At 51.7% G+C, this 15384-nt stretch overlaps 1 long non-coding RNA gene across 1 annotated transcript in view; it reads right to left on the bottom strand.

The window, feature by feature from the left end:
* Positions 1-13423, bottom strand: part of LOC116858182 — a 32448-nt gene extending 19025 nt beyond the window's left edge. The window contains exons 1-3 of the long non-coding RNA XR_004380875.1: positions 13201-13423; positions 12963-13100; positions 11599-11720 (exon numbers count right to left, since the gene is read on the bottom strand). This is a non-coding gene — a long non-coding RNA (uncharacterized LOC116858182). The remainder of the gene's footprint in view (positions 1-11598; positions 11721-12962; positions 13101-13200) is intronic.
* Between the last annotated feature and the right edge of the window lie 1961 nt (positions 13424-15384).

The raw sequence follows: 15384 nt of genomic DNA, 5'->3' as shown, positions 1-15384 counted from the left end.
AATTCCTCATTGTGTTGCATGTGGCTGCTGGTTATGCCATTCAGAACATTCCAGAACATACCAGGAGAAAACTGGGAGTATGGCCTAATGTTTTGTACCCTTCGGAGGAAATTGTCTGGGGGAGACTCTGGTTGTGGAGAGGAGGTGCAGGGACAGGGGACAAGGATGGAATTCTTCAGGAACTTTTTAAGCAGACCCGGCTTTCTGGTGGCTTTTGTGTATTTCTGATTTTGTTGTTCCATTATGAATCAATGTAGGGACTGTGCACAGGGTCACTCAGTGCTGTCACAGCTTTCCCTCTCTCCTCATCCTCCCCAAGATAGACACAGCTCTGTGACCACCTCACCTGGAACTCTTCCTCTCCTCCAATCCCCTTCACATCCTTCTCCTTGCCCCATTTCTAACACTGTCCGCTCACCCCACAAACACCAAGGAGCCACCCGGAGGTGCCGTGTACAATCAGCCCAGGAGGGAAACGCATGGCTGTCTGGCTTTGGAGAGCAGTTCTCATCTAAGATGGGGGCGAGAGCGTCTATGGAAACAGCCGAGCACAGCATCCACCCTGCATCCCAGATCCCCAAGGAAGACCACGTGACTCCAGCTGTCCCCACCCCTGGGCACATGTGCACATGGTCTGTGCCTTTTATGTCTGTCTGGGAGCCCAGTCTGCAACTGGCCCAAACTTCTGGATGGTCATGGGGATCCCCTGTGCTGTCCACTCCTGGATGATGTATCCAGCCCCTTGGAGTTACACATGGGTGCCCTTAGAAAGTCCTGTCTGGATGGGACTTCCCCCTCCAGCTGCCCCAATGCCTTCAGTCTGGCCTTGGGGCTTCTCCAGCTTTGATCTAGCACCTGGACACCATCACCTCCAGTGTAGTTCCTTACCCTATGGGACCCCCCCCACCCCCATACTGCTCAGAACCTCCAGCTTGGAGCAGGGATGTCTCTGGCCAGTGTCTCCAGGAGGAATGGCAGATTCCCGCAGGCTCCGCCTCCCTGGCTGCAGTGGGGGGACTGTCCAGAGGAACTCCTCCCTTGGAGAGGTGCCAAGTCCCTCCATCAGAAGGGGCCTCCACGTTCAACGTTTGTGTACCTGCACCTCCCTTCAGCCCAGAACTCTGCCCTCTATCTCCGTCCCCCATTGCAGACCCTCAGCCTGATCCCTTCTGTCCCCACTCCCCTCAGCCACCCTGCAGGGCCTGCCCTGCCTCTTCTAGCTCCCAGGGGTTCTTGGGCACCACTCACTCCAACATTTGGGGACCTGTGGAGCCCAGGGAGGGCTACGGTGTGCTCTGCCCGAGGGTGTGCACTGTTTATTTTAATGTACCTCTGTCCTCCTGTAACAGATAGAAGTAAAACAGGCATTCATATAAATTATTGAATAGTGACTGTGTTTTTAAAATTTAAATAAATGTTAGTGTGCTAGCAATTGCATCTTTCTTATTTTTCATCTATTAGTATATTTTAAGATCTAGCCTTACCTGTGTATGTGTACAGTACAGTTCATTTATGTTTTCAAATTTATTAGCATAAGGTTTTCAATACTAACACTTCCTGTCATTTGTATTATCTGCTGTATCCCACTTTTCTTTCAATATTGTGTATATTAAAGGACAGACAAAAAGAAAATCTTGCCGTGGGTTTGTTTTATTAGAACCCACTGTTGACCCCCTGATTCTCTTCTCATGTCATCTGAAGTGTCTCTTTGCATCTTTATTGTGAGCTTCTTGTTTTTGTGACTTCTTAAAGATGACACTCAGTCAAGTCATTTTCCCCTTACATTCTTTTCTAATATGAATTTTTAATACTACAAATTTCCTTTTAAATATACCACTTTAAGTGCACTCTGCAGTAGTGATATGTGATATGTTTATTTGTGGATCTTTTTAAACAATTACCATTAAGTGGTCTTCTTGTTGTTCCAGACAAACCAGAATCCTCTCTGTGGTTTTAAATGCCTCCCGTAGATCTCTAGAATACCCCAATCAAGATTCCATTCGCTGCGGCTGTTACCGTAGACTACTAATAAAGTGAAAGCAATGTTTATTACGTAATATAGCTAGCACGTTAACATAGAAGTTGTTCCCGTCTACTATGCATACACCAAGAGCACGTGTGATACCCCGAAAACTACAGTTCCATCAAGCAGCACTTTGAACAAAACTTAAAATCCTGTAAGTAGCGGTGTTTTCTTATGCTGATCCTGAAAGAGAGATCATTAAAATTAGATACATTTGGAATTTGATATAATTGATCTGGTAGAAGGTAGAATTCACCTTGAAGAACGTGCCTCTGTTCTCGGGATCTGCAGGTGCCTGGCAAATCCAGCCTATGGTGGGGTGTCCATGCAGGCTTCCACTGGGTGTGGAGGGGAAGGGGTCTGGGGCAGGAGAACCTGAGCTGGAGTGGCCAGGTCTCTTCCTCGGGGGAGGGTCCACGTGTTGTGAACGTTCCTTCACACTGTGCAGTCCTCGACCTGGGAAGTTTCCTTCTCTTTACAACTTCCCTCTAGGCTTTGTGTTTTGGAGGATGCTTTCTCTAAAGAAGATGTATGTATGCCTTTGACTCAGACTGAGGCTTCTCTCAGACTGTGAAGATACCTTCCTCTTTTTGCACAGATTGCAAAAGTCTGAACAGACCCAAGAGACTGCCGGTGCTCATGGGACTACCCCAAGGAGGCCACGGGTCTGGCGCTGGCCTCAGGAGGTGTCGCCGCTTGGCCATCAGCACCTCGCCCCTGCAGTGTCTCAAGGACCAGCCTGGACCCAGTTGGGGAGCCTCTGTCACCACAGCCCACCACAGACCCAGCTCCACCAGGTACAGGAAGCACAGAGAACTGCTAATGTCATTTGCCGGCTGGGACAGGAACCTCAGTAGAGCTGCTTGGAAGGGAGGTGGAGGACCATATAAAATTTGCACCCCTGGGGCTGCCTGGGTGGCTCAGTGGGTTAAGCCTCTGCCTTTAGCTCAGGTCCTGATCTCAGGGTCCTGGATTCGAGTCCCACATCGGGCTTTCTGCTGGGCAGGGAGCCTGCTTCCTCCTCTCTCTCTCTCTACTTATGATCTCTCTCTCTCTCTGTCAAATAAATAAAATCTTAAAAAAAAAAATTTGCACCCCTGCCCCCCTGCTTGGAAGGTGTGCAGCCGCCCCCCTGAGCCCCTGACCTCCCTGAGGAACACAAGGGCAGCTGCTGTGCTGGGAGCATTAGAACAGGGGAGGGGAGGAAAAAAGGCAGGGTGCGGACATGAGCACCAAAGCTAAAAACGGATACCTCATTTGTAGAGTGGACGCGGGCACCGTCTCTGTCCTGCTCTACAGCCTGCTTTCCCCACTTTGCCCAGCCCTTCTCACCCTCTGAGCTCACAGCACTAGACTCATTATAAAGCCTTATTGTTCCTATGCCAACCTTAGTTTTCCCACATTCCTATACCTTGTACTCTATTTTGTACTAGCTTTTGTACCTTCAGTTACTCCACTTTCAAGGGCTGCCTTACATACTACATCTAATCACCTAAGAAAATGAGAATTAAGGGTCGCTGGCCATGCATACGATACACAAATAGATGTAAGGAAAACAGCGTGAGATACCGTGGCCAGATGTCCGCAGCTCTAAGTATTGTCTCCAGCCTGGTCTTGCTTTGATAGGGAGATGGGCAGGTGTACGAGTTGGAGCCATCCGCCCCACGCCTGGCTCTCTCTCCACTGTCACCTGTGAGTCCCCGATCCCCAACTATTCTTTGACAGACTGCACTGGGGACATCTGGACTTGGCCACACCTGCCTCTGCCTGATCCAAGCTCCCCGAGCTGTTTCAGTTCTTCAGTGACTAGGGCAGGGGTTGAATGGAAATCTCTGCTGCATTCCCAGGAGGGACGCAGACCCATAAAAAGAGCCACCTGCTCCTCACCCTATTTCCCTTCCTCTTAGGTTTCTGACTTGGTTTCCCTGTCCCTGCTCCCATCACCCTGCTGGCCTTTGAAGCCAGGCCTGCAAACAAGAAGCCCTCCCTCACTGGCAGCTACTTCATCTTGGACATGCTGACCCCCTAGTCCTGGGGAAGCTGGCTTCCCACACTGTCACCGCTAGCCTGGGCTGACCTACCTCTCCTCTGATGCCCATATCTCCCAAGGCCTGAGTGAGGACAACTCATAGGGGCAGGGGCTGGGGTGGGCGAGCCTCATGCTGGGCTTATGTGCCGGTCCTTTTGCTCTGCTCTACACCAAAGAACTAAGGCTCCCTGACAGGGTCAGCTGATGGGAGGCACTGGGGAGACCTTAGAGGGAGGGAAGAAGGGACAAAGCCAGGATTGTTCCCACTCAGTCTGCCTCCTGGGCTCTAGCTCCCCTGGGCAGCCCCTTCTAAGGCCATTCTGATGCCCTGGGTTCTGGGTTCTGGTAACCTCCTCACTCCCCTTGTCATTCAGCTGAGAGTGGGGGCTTCTTGCTCTTGCCTTGCTGTCCCACCAGGCTTCTCAGCTCTTCCATCACCTATGAAACTGATTCTGTGAAACACATTCCCTTGGTTTCTAAGACCTAGGGGACTTATCCCCTGACAGACTGGCTGCACTGTGTGGAAATGCCAAGGAGGAAGCAGGAGGGTGAGCACCTGCTCCCTTGACAGGACGCTGGCTGGGGAAGACAGGACGGCCCTGCTGCGGGACTGGACTCCGGGTCTGAGGAATTCCAGAACCTTCAGGCTCTCCCGGTGCTTCTCAGCTAGTTAGCACTTGGTCCATGTGCAGTGTCAGGGTGGGAAAAGGTTGTGCAAGGAAGGGAGAAGTCAGGGCAGCTGGGGTCCGTGGCACAACCAGCTTCTGGAGGGCGTGGCCACCGTCCAGCCAGAGGCCACCAGGGGCACAGCTGCCATGCACAGTTGGGCTTCTTTCTCATCTCCAGCAACAGAGGCCACAGGGTGTCTCAGTGGAGGAGGTCAGTGAGAAACCATGACTGGATTCGGGTTTTGGCTGGGTAGTTTGCGGGGGGGTGTCTAAGGAAGTGGAGTCACTCTGTGTGGCTATTGCCAGAATGCAGAGACCATTCCATGTTGGGCTTCTGGATAAATCCTATCTACATGGAGGGGAAACCAGCACGGAGACAGAAACTCATGTCAGCTATGAGAAGGGGGTGTTTCGTCTGGGAGGAGACACGACTGTGGGGTGGTCTGGCTGTCTCACTCCCGGAGTGCTCTCAGAGGACTCTCACCTGAGGCTGGTGTTCTGTCCCACAGAGACCAGCACTGGCCAGCTGGCTGCCCCAGACCAGCTCCCGGATGGCGGGACTGCGCTTTCCCTTTCTCAAGAGGGATCGTATAAGACATTTCTGAGTATGGCCTTCCCCCGCTCCAGCCCCGGCAAGGCCCTGCATGGCCAGCTGGACCCGGCTCAGGCGCCCCTTCGCCAGGCTCACAGACTGACGACTGCAGTGCCAGCACCTATGCCAGCTAACTGAATCGTCACTGCAGCTCCGGTGGTGTGGCTGGTATCATCAGCCCCATATTCCAGGTGAAGAAACTGAGGCACAAGAGCCAGGGCCATGTTCTAGAAAGTAACCAAGCTGGACCTCTGTGACAGGCTGGCTGACTCCAGACTCGGTGCTCCTGACTGTCACACGCACCCCCACCCCTGGTGCCCCAGACTCCCACCATCTTCTTTAGTTCTGTGCTTCTGTGCTTTGTGTCCACTGCCTTGAATGCCTTGGCTTTACAGCAGTAATAGTTGGTCGTAATCGTTGTAACAGCTGCTGGCATCATCTGAAGGCCTACTGTGTGCCAGGGGCCGAGTTGGCCCAAGTCAGCCCTCTCAGGTTGTACCACAGCCCAGTGGGTTCCTTCGCCATTTCACAGATGTGGATGCTGAATCACAAGGTATTTGGGGCCCCCTCAGCCCAGCAGCCTGCAGTCCACTCCCTCTGCAGGACTGGCTTCACTGCCCCCGCAGGGAGACCCTCTCCCATGTGCAGTCCCCCTGCCCCTGCACCACAATTCTACCCATCCTGCTACTGCTCCTGTGTCCACCTTCCCCGCTGCTCTGGCAAGCAAGGGCCCTGTGCGGGGTATGAGCAGAATGTAGACAACAGATTGTCATGCGTGGGGCTTATAGGAGTTGGAAAAGGGTCTGCCTGGCGCACACATGAGACCACGGATTCGGGCTGCAGTGAGAGCAGGAAGCAGGGAGCAGGTGCAAGGACAAGGGCTGTGACTTCATGGACTCTGGTGGCCAGTTTGAGCTGGACAGCCAGATGGATCATCGGGGTCTCACTCCCCCCAGGAACCAGCCCGGGCTGGAGGGGCAGAGCAGTAGGCAGGGGCCCCCAACTCCTAGCCCCGTCCCTGAGAGCCAGGAGGGCTGGGAGACTTCATGAGATGGTCTGACACTGTGCCCAGGCTCAGGGGCACTCGCTGGCCTATTTAAGAATTCAGGTCTGGCCGGCAGCCATCCTTTTGTAAGAAGAGCCGCACTGCGAAATGGCCGCCATTTCCACCTCACCCATTGGCTTCCTGAGGTTAGCCGTGAGCAGCCAGTGGTGGGACTAGTGACTCCTTAGCCTGCATAACGCTAAAAGCAGGCTCTGCTTGTCCCTGGAGAAACCATCAGGGGCTCAGGGTCTGTGGATTGCCCCAAATCTCAAGGACCCCCTTCTCCCCATCTCCACCCATAAGCCGCCCTCCGTCCAGCCTTCACGGGAAGGATGTTGGCTCCCTGCTGCTGGTTATAAAGATACTGCAAAGCGAGATTTTAGGTTGGGGGCATGGCACCACAGAGAATTTATCTAGCTTACAGATGGCGTGTGAACTGTCTTCCTCAGCCCCTTCCTCAGCCTGTGTACATAGCTGGAGCCCTGGCCTAGCCTCGGGAGGCTGTCCCACCGCTATCCAGCCAGAGTGGGGTCTACCTGGAGCCCTTCAGCTTGGACGGGTGTGAGGTAGTTGGCCCCAGAGGCGCTGAGGGGAGCCCTACCAGGAGCTGAGAACTAGCTGTGCCCACCTGTCCCTCAGGCAGCACTGCCAGGTGGCCGGTGGCCTGGTAGTGACCACATGAGGGGGTCGTCAGGTTGGGGGATGGGCAGAGGGAGGACTGTATTGTCCACCGGGCTTGAACCCAGGGAAGGCTCATTAGTGAAACACTTTGGACCCGGGGGGCTGGTGAATGGGGTTTTGAGAGCTCGGATGTCACTGAATCTTAACACTTGGGGATAGGGATTGTCAAATCCTGCTGTCACCTGGTATAAGGGAGGCTTGGGCTGAAAGCCCGAGCCCGAGTCAACCTGCAGGGTGCCGCGCTTGGCTAGAGCAGTGGGAGGGAGCTTCCTGAGACCATCTGCGTGCAGCCGGAGGACTCCCACCAGCCCCCAGCGCACAGCCTTCACCACACGCTCAGGCCCCTGCAGGCCCCACGCAGAGCCCTCTACATGTGAGCGGACAGGACGTGGGACCAGAATGTGATAACGTACACAGCACGCCCAGTCGGCTCTCTGCCTGTGGGGTCCAGTTTCCACATGTGCCTCACCTTTCCCTCCTGCTGAAAGAGCGGGGCGGTCACCCATGGGGAGTCCTGGAGAAGTCTGAGTGGCCAGTGGGAACCTGGGGATAGGCTCTTGGGGTCCCACTCCAGGCTCTGCATCTCTGTGTGACTTTGGTGCTGTCTCCTCATCTGGAGGTGGGGTCCCTCCAGGAGCTGCATGACAGGGCTCTCGGGGAAGTAAACAGGTCAATGCAGGCTCAGAGCTGGGCACACAGTGATGTAGTCCATGCTGTGGGCTCTCCGTGTGGTGATGGTGCAGTGTAGGCCGACTCAGCAACAGAGGACACTAACAAGGGGTGGGATGGCTCCTTGGCGAATGCTCTCAATGACTTGCCCCTGAGGTCACTGGATTGTGGGCAGGGGCAGAGAGGAGAGGGGGTGGGAGGGGGCAGGGGCTGGGAAAATGAAAGCCACAGCTCGCTTTGATCAGGCACACAGCGTAAGAGCTCCGCATGGGTCATTCCAGCCCTATAAGGAGGTACGAATAAAATCCACACCAGCCTCCCCATTCTACAGACGAGAAAACGGAGGCCAGGAAAGAGTTCATAGCGTGCTCAAGTCACGCAGCCAGCAAGCACCGGATGAGAACTTCAAACCCATCCCACCATCCTGGGCCACCATCCCAGCCCAGGGGCCTGGTTTGTCTAAAAGGGGACATTTTCTGGGTTGAGGTCAGGACGGATCTCTGGCAGGGGAAGGAGGCCAGGGCGGGAGGCGTCTCAGAGGCTTGCAGATACGTGCTTACGGCCACTGACTCACGCGGCGACACACTTCCCATTGCCTCCCCATCCTCCTGCTCAGAGGGGTAAGCTCAGGGACCCACAGGCTTCTCTCTCCTCTCCGTATGTGCTGGGCCTCCAGAGACAGCTTCTATCTGGAATTAACAATGTTTCTAGTATATTCACTTCTGCAACTACCTTCTATTGAGGACAAGTGATGCTAATAGACACGAGCTCTGTTTCCCCAAAAGACACAAGCTACTTCTTGAAACAACACCTTCAGTGAAGAGACGTGACTATGAGCAAGTGACATGGGATATAAGAGACACATGCAGATTCAAGGTAAGCATCACGCAGTGTCCCTGAGTCTCAGAGGGTCCGGACAGGCAGGGGGAGGCAGTGAGGAGGAGCAGAGTCAGGGAGGACAGATGGAACACCAGGCCTGCCTCCGTCACACCCAAGGAGTCCCTGTGACTTTCGGTGAGGACTTGGATTACTGTTATGCAAAAGGTGGGCTGGTCTGTAGGGTGCTGCCTTCGCTGAGCTACTCCGCACACAGCCAGGTGGGAACTGTGCGTGTGCCACGGAGACAGCATCCCAGGCAGGACGGTCCTGGACACGCCTCCAATGTTCTAGTCAATCCCGCCATCCTCATGCGGCACAAAAGCAAGCAGACAGCGCTGTACATAGGCTGATATACTCCCTCACCGATTCCTCTTAATGATCTCACTTCCTGCTCAGGATGTCTCTGGGCGGCTTCGCAGCCTTGGCCACTCACTGTCACAAAACTCCAGGAGGGTCCCTCTGCTCAGAGCAATAGTGGAACAGCAAAGCTGGTCCCCTCCCAAAAGGCCAGAGCCCTGCTAGGGAGGGACAAAGACGACCCCAGTGCAGAGAGACTTCCTCCCAGACCCACTCACCCCGAAGGATGGGGATCAGAGCCAGGGTAGTATATTAGGGGACAGGACAGTGCACGGGGGTTGTGAACCCTGAGACCCAAGGTGGAGGAGGTGACATAGAAATGGTATGCATGAGCTAGTACTTGGGCCACCATGAAAGTGGCCACTGTTCCCAGAGGTAAGGAGCTCAAAGGGAAAGCGTCGAGGTATCAGGTGCCGTCCGGGAAGGAAAAGCAACTCAGGAAACCCAGAGTGTGTGGAGCCAGACTTGGCAACAGTCACATCAGTCGTGACAAATACCCTCTGGGAGACAAGAGAATGTTACTAATATGAAGCAGGAGCAAGCAGTTAAAAGAAGACCTTAAGAAAATGCCGGAATGGAAATATAATAAATGGAAACAATGAAGACCTTAATAGATCGGAAAAACAGACTTAATGAGCCGGAAGATGAGGTAGAGGAACACACGCTCAGAAGGTGGGAGGGAGAGAGCTGGGAAATGTAAGAGAGAAGTTCAGAGTTGTGGAGGATAGACACTCCAACACCCAAGCATTAGGCTCTCAGCAGAAGACACACCATGGAGCAGGAAAAACGAGCCAAGAAACGACCCAAGTTTTCTAGGATTAAAGATTGAAAAACAGAAAAATGGGGAATGAAAATACCCACCCTGCAGATGCACGATGAGCTTTATATCCTTAAGTGGGTAAAGACCTCCGAGAGGCTCCTGGGAGAAACACTCTCCCACCCAGAAGAAGCAGGACTTCCCCGCCACCACAGCAGGCACGAAGATGAAAAACAAACACAGTTGACCCCTGAACAACACCAGGGTTAGGGACACCCACCCCCCACGCAGGTGATAATCCACAGATAATTTCTGACCCCCTGCAAAAACTTACCCACCAATGGCCTACCATTGCCTGGAATAGCCAGGAAAGCCAACCAACCCATATTTTGTATGTTGTATGCATTATATACTGTAGTCTCACAATAAAGTAAGGTAGCAAAAAGAAAGAACTTAAGAAAACCACGAGGAAGGGAAACTGTATTTACTGCACCGTACTGCACCAAATCCGGGCCTGAGTCCACGCGGTTCAAACCTGTGTTGCTCAAGGGTCCGCTGAACTCTCAGCATGCTGACAGAAGATGCATGGAAGCCTGAGATTCCGGCTGAGCGGTCATTGACCGTGAGGACAGCCCATGGCTGCAGGGGGCCCGCCCCACACGGACCCCCTCGGGAAGCACGTGGGGGAGAATAGAGCAAAATAAAAAATAAAGCGAGAGAGTGCTGAGACGGGGGGCAGGGTAGGAGTGAGTTAGTGACGTACTAACACTTTTATTTAAAAGAGTAAAAGGAGAGGGAGGGAGAGACAGCACTCAATCTGTAAAGATCCAGAACGGAGTCTAGATGCCTGCAGGTCGGTGGGGCTGAAAGCATGCTCAAGGAACGGTCTTGTTGTCGGGTGACAGGGCTGATGAGAAGCTTAGGAAGCTGGCAGGGCAAGAGTCACTATAACATGGGTCTTCAAAGTTACTGTTTATCCCTTGAAACCTGAGAACAGCATACCAACCAGCAGAAGGAAACGAGACGCACCCGGGGGAAGCGAGCAGAGAACAAGGCAGCAACAGGACGCATTGGATGGAAACCAGGACGACCGACAACGGGACTGAGCCCTGACGATGATGACGAGAAATGCAAACCGACTTCAGGTCATTAAAAAACCCTGACTCGGCAACGCCTCTGAAGAGGGAATATGCTCAACAGAGGGATTCAGAAAGGAAGGGCGCGAGGGGACAGCTACGGAGTGAGCAAATGCAAAATGGAACTGAATTTGAGGCGATGGGATCTACAGCAGATAGAATTTACACAAGGAGAACTGTCATACAAGAGAAAGGGAGGGGAGATTACATTCAGGTGAAAGAGACAATAGAGCAAGGGCATGCCAAGGTAGTAAACACAGGCGTGCCTCCGAAGACCACAGGTGTCAGGACCTGTCCTCCCTCAGCAGAGCACCATGGGAAACAACAACAACAACAACAACAAACAAACATGGCCCCCAGCTCATCAGCAAAGGCCAATGGAGACCCCAGATTTCTACCCTTGCCTAGCTATAAAAAGATGCCCCGCCTGGGCCTAGCAAGGTCATATCCATGGAAGCCTAGAGAGAGCTTAACCTGCTCCCACCCTGGGGGGTGGGGGAACAAGGCACCCTTGTCAAGAATGGCCAGATAGGGAACCTGGACCTCCTTCCACACCTGGCTGTTATAAGGTGATCCCCCTTTCCACCAGCGGCCTGGTTTCAGAGGAGGCCAGCTAAAACAGAAACTTTAAATTAAGACCAGAGTCTCAGCACAATCCCAAATATCCAGGATACAACCAAAAATCACTTGTCATGTTAAGAACAAGAATCTCCATCTCAATGAAAAAATTTGATCAACAGACTGAACACAAGAAGACATTACCTGACCCTTGGAAGCCACCATCCGAAGACATGCTTTTATCATTGTTAGGACTCAGTCCTGTCATTGCTCTTTCTGGTTTCCATTTAATGTATCTTGTTGCAGTTAGAGCAATTAAAAACACACTTGAAACAGAAATAGAAAAGTATCAGCAAAGAAATAGAAGATATAAAAAAGAACCAAATGGGAATTTTGGGAACTCAAAAATAACTGAAATTTTAAAAAAGAAACCTCGGTGGATGGGCTCAAATTAGAACGGAGAGAACAGAGGAAAGAGTTAATAAACTCCAAGATAGAACGGTAAAAATGACCTGGTCTGAACAGTGAGGGAAGAAAAATGTGCAGAATCTTAGGGACAGGTGGGTCTATAACAAATGATCTAACATTTAGGTCACTGAAGGCCCAGGAGAGGAGAGAGAGGGTGGAGCTTAAAAAGGAGTCAACAAGATAATAGCAGGAAATTCCCCAAATTTGGCAGAAGACAGAAACCTACAGATTCAAGAAACTGAGCGATCCCAAATGAAGTAAGTTCAAAAAAATCCATACCAAGATACATCATAGTCCAACTACTGAAAACCAAAGATAAAAAAAAGTCTTGAAGGCAGTGAAAGAGAAAAAACATCTAATCTGTAAGAGGAAAATAATTCAAATGATGTGTATTTCATTAAAAGTCTATATAGAGAGATACACTTAGGGATGCCTGGGTGGCTCAGTCAGTTAAGTGTCTGACTCTTGATTTCAGCTCAGGTCATGATCTCAGGATTGTGATATTGAGCCCCATGTTGGGCTCCTCGCTGGGCGTAGAGCCTGCTTGAGAATCTCTTTCTCTCCCTCTTCCCCTCCCTTCAGCCCCCACTGGCAAGTGTTCTCTCTCTCTTCTTCTCTCTCCCTCTCTCAAAGAGAGAGAGAGAGAGAGAGAGGGAGAGAGAGAGATACAATCAAAAACACTACAGATAAATGTTCAAGCAACCCTTGGGAAGGCAGGTAAAAGAAAACAGAAATGAAAAACAGAGGGAACAAGTAGAAAACTAAAAACGAAATTGCAGATTTAAGCTCTAACATAGCAATAATTACATTAAATGCTAATAGCTTCACATACAGTATGATTCTATTTATACAACATTCTCAAAATGCTGGAAGTATAGAGAAAGAGAATGTACTAACAGTTGCCAGGAGTCAGGGATGGTGGTGTGGGGGTGGGCAGGGAAGGGCTAGGACAAGAGTGCCTAACAGGTATAGAAATGCAAACTGTATTTTGTATGGTGCGGGGGTGAAGAGTTAGGACAAGAGTGATCTTTGTTATGACAGTAGTTCTGTGTCTTGATTGAGGTAGTGGTTTCAGAAAGCCACATGTGTGACACGCTCACATGGAACTATATCCACATGGCCCCAATCTCAGTCTCCCGTTTGCTGTTGCTCTGGGGTAAGGCAAGGTGCAACCATGGGGGAAAATGGGTGAATGGTGCACGGACCTCCCTGTACAGCCTTTGCAACTTCCTGGAAACCTATAATTTCATGATTAAAAAAAAATTAAAGATTATAAGTTACACATATTTTAAAAGGTCAATACACTTGTAAATGAAGGAGAAATAATCTGTCTCTCACCATGTCGATACTTGGGTACGCCTTCCCAGAAGATGTGATGGCATCAGATGTCGAACTATGATCAAGAAGTCAGGATCTGAGAAATAATATCAGAGCCATTTCCATTTAAAGAAAGACAGGAAAATGAGAGGGGAGGTCACAGTCACTAGTGTGGAGTACACATTAAAATGATGCAAACATGCTTTGCGTCTCTGAAAAATGAGTTCATTTCTAGGCTTCGATAACTATCCTTGGTTTCTCACCTCCACGAGCTTCCAGGGGGACAAGTGAAGGACCGGGAAATCAAGGGCAGTCCAATGGGAGGGACACCCGCACAGTGTAAATCACTTAGCTTCTGCAGTCCACTCATGAGAAGTCAGTAACACTATTCCAACACATCAGAAAAGCCCCAGAATGTTTCTGAGACTCCATGCAACATCCCCACCCCACTGGAAAGGACACCTGGCTCTCCTGGGGGCACTGCTCCCCTGAAGTCCTTTCCAGCATCTTCTTTCATATGCCCACAGGTGCCTCTTTTCCTCACGGCTCATTCCATGCCACTGTCCTTTGAGGGTCACATAAGACTACGTGGCTGGTACTCCGTCTGGACACCGTCCTCTCTCCTTTTGTCTTAGGATTCAGCAGGTGATCTAGCAGCTTTCCTCCCCACTTTTCCTGTCCTATTTCTTTGTAATTCCCACATTTGCACAGATGGACCTTCCAGCCAGCTCTCTGTTCTGTGTCCTTCTCAGTGCCAGTCATCTCTTCCTTACCCCAATCACCCATTCCCATGGCCAAACCCAGATCTAGTCATTTCTCTAAGTACACCCATTCCTCAATAAATGGAGAGTATTTCCTTTTCCAACCAGTAACTCCCATCTTCCCAGGTCATTTTTTTCAGCCAAGGGTGGAGGGCCCTACTAGGACCTTCAGCAGAGCAATTTTGAGCTATGAACTAAATGTACAGACAGCTCGGTGAGTGGATTCTAAACATTATGTGGCCTGTTAAAGAGCAAAGAAACTTGAGTTGATATAATAGGTCATTTGTGTAATTTCTAAACACAAACAAGCAAAACTTACTTTACAAGGCTACATGCGTGCATATTGGAGGAACTGCTTCAAATAGACTATGGTGTTGGCCCATGACAAAGGCAGGGGAGAGGAAAGGGTGCAGGTAGCAGGGTTGAAGGGCAACAGAGAAAGAAAATAAAAGTGAAAAGAGATAACAAATGGAGGGGTCTTACCTGGCCAAAAAGAGTGTGCCGTGCTAAAGAATAGTGAGCAGCTTACGTCTGAGATCCTTCAGAACGTTAGAAGTCAGACCTAAGAGTCTGGGCAGACCCACAGCTCATTTGGCCTCATGCAATACCTCTCCCATGGTTGGGGCCGGCAACAGGAGGATTGACTGATTAGCCCTGGAAAAGGTGGTGGCAGGCCCTGCAGGGTGGCCAAAGGGAGCGGGGACAGAAGGGATCAGGCTGAGGGTCTGCAGTGGGGGCAGGGGGCAGAGGGCAGTGTTCTGGGTTGAAGGGAGGTGCAGGTACACAAACGTTGAACCTGGAGGCCCCTTCTGATGGAAGGGCTTGGCACCTCTCCAAGGGAGGAGTTCCTCTGGACAGTCCCCCCACTGCAGCCAGGGAGACAGAGCCTGCGGGAATCTGTCATTCCACCTGGGGACAGTGGCCAGAGACATCCTTGCTCCAAACTGGAGGTTCTGAGCCGTATGGGGGTGGGGGGTCCCATGGGGTAAGGAAATACACTGGAGGTCATGGTGTCCAGGAGCTAGATCAAAGCTGGAGAAGTTCCAAGGCCAGACTGAAGGCACTGGGGCAGCTGGAGGGGGAGAGCCCCATCCAGACAGGACTGCCCAAGGGTGCCCATGTGTAACTTCAAGGGGGCTGGGTACCCAATGCAGGGGTGGACAGGGGGTTTGTGTGCTGGTGTCACATAGGCTCAAAAGCTTCCTGTCTGCCCTGGAGGCAGCTGGAGACACGTGGATTTCCTCTGGGGGCTGGGAGGCTGGGGCATGTGTTTCTGCGTAGCTCGTTACTGAGCAGCTGCCCCCATTGTGGACGGGACCCTTTCTGTTCCTCTGCAAGCCCAGTTACATGGGTCTGGCTTGCTGTCCTGGCTCCCCTCCTGTGGGGTGGACAGAGGCTGGAGGAGAAAGAGGAGGAGCGGGGAGAGGTGTGTGACAAGCCTGGG

The sequence above is a fragment of the Lontra canadensis genome, unplaced genomic scaffold, assembly GCF_010015895.1.
Source record: "Lontra canadensis isolate GAN:19392208 unplaced genomic scaffold, GSC_riverotter_1.0 scaffold133, whole genome shotgun sequence".
NCBI lineage: Eukaryota > Metazoa > Chordata > Mammalia > Carnivora > Mustelidae > Lontra > Lontra canadensis.
The sequence above is the reverse complement of the archived record's forward strand: the minus strand, read 5'-3'. Positions and strand labels throughout refer to the sequence as shown.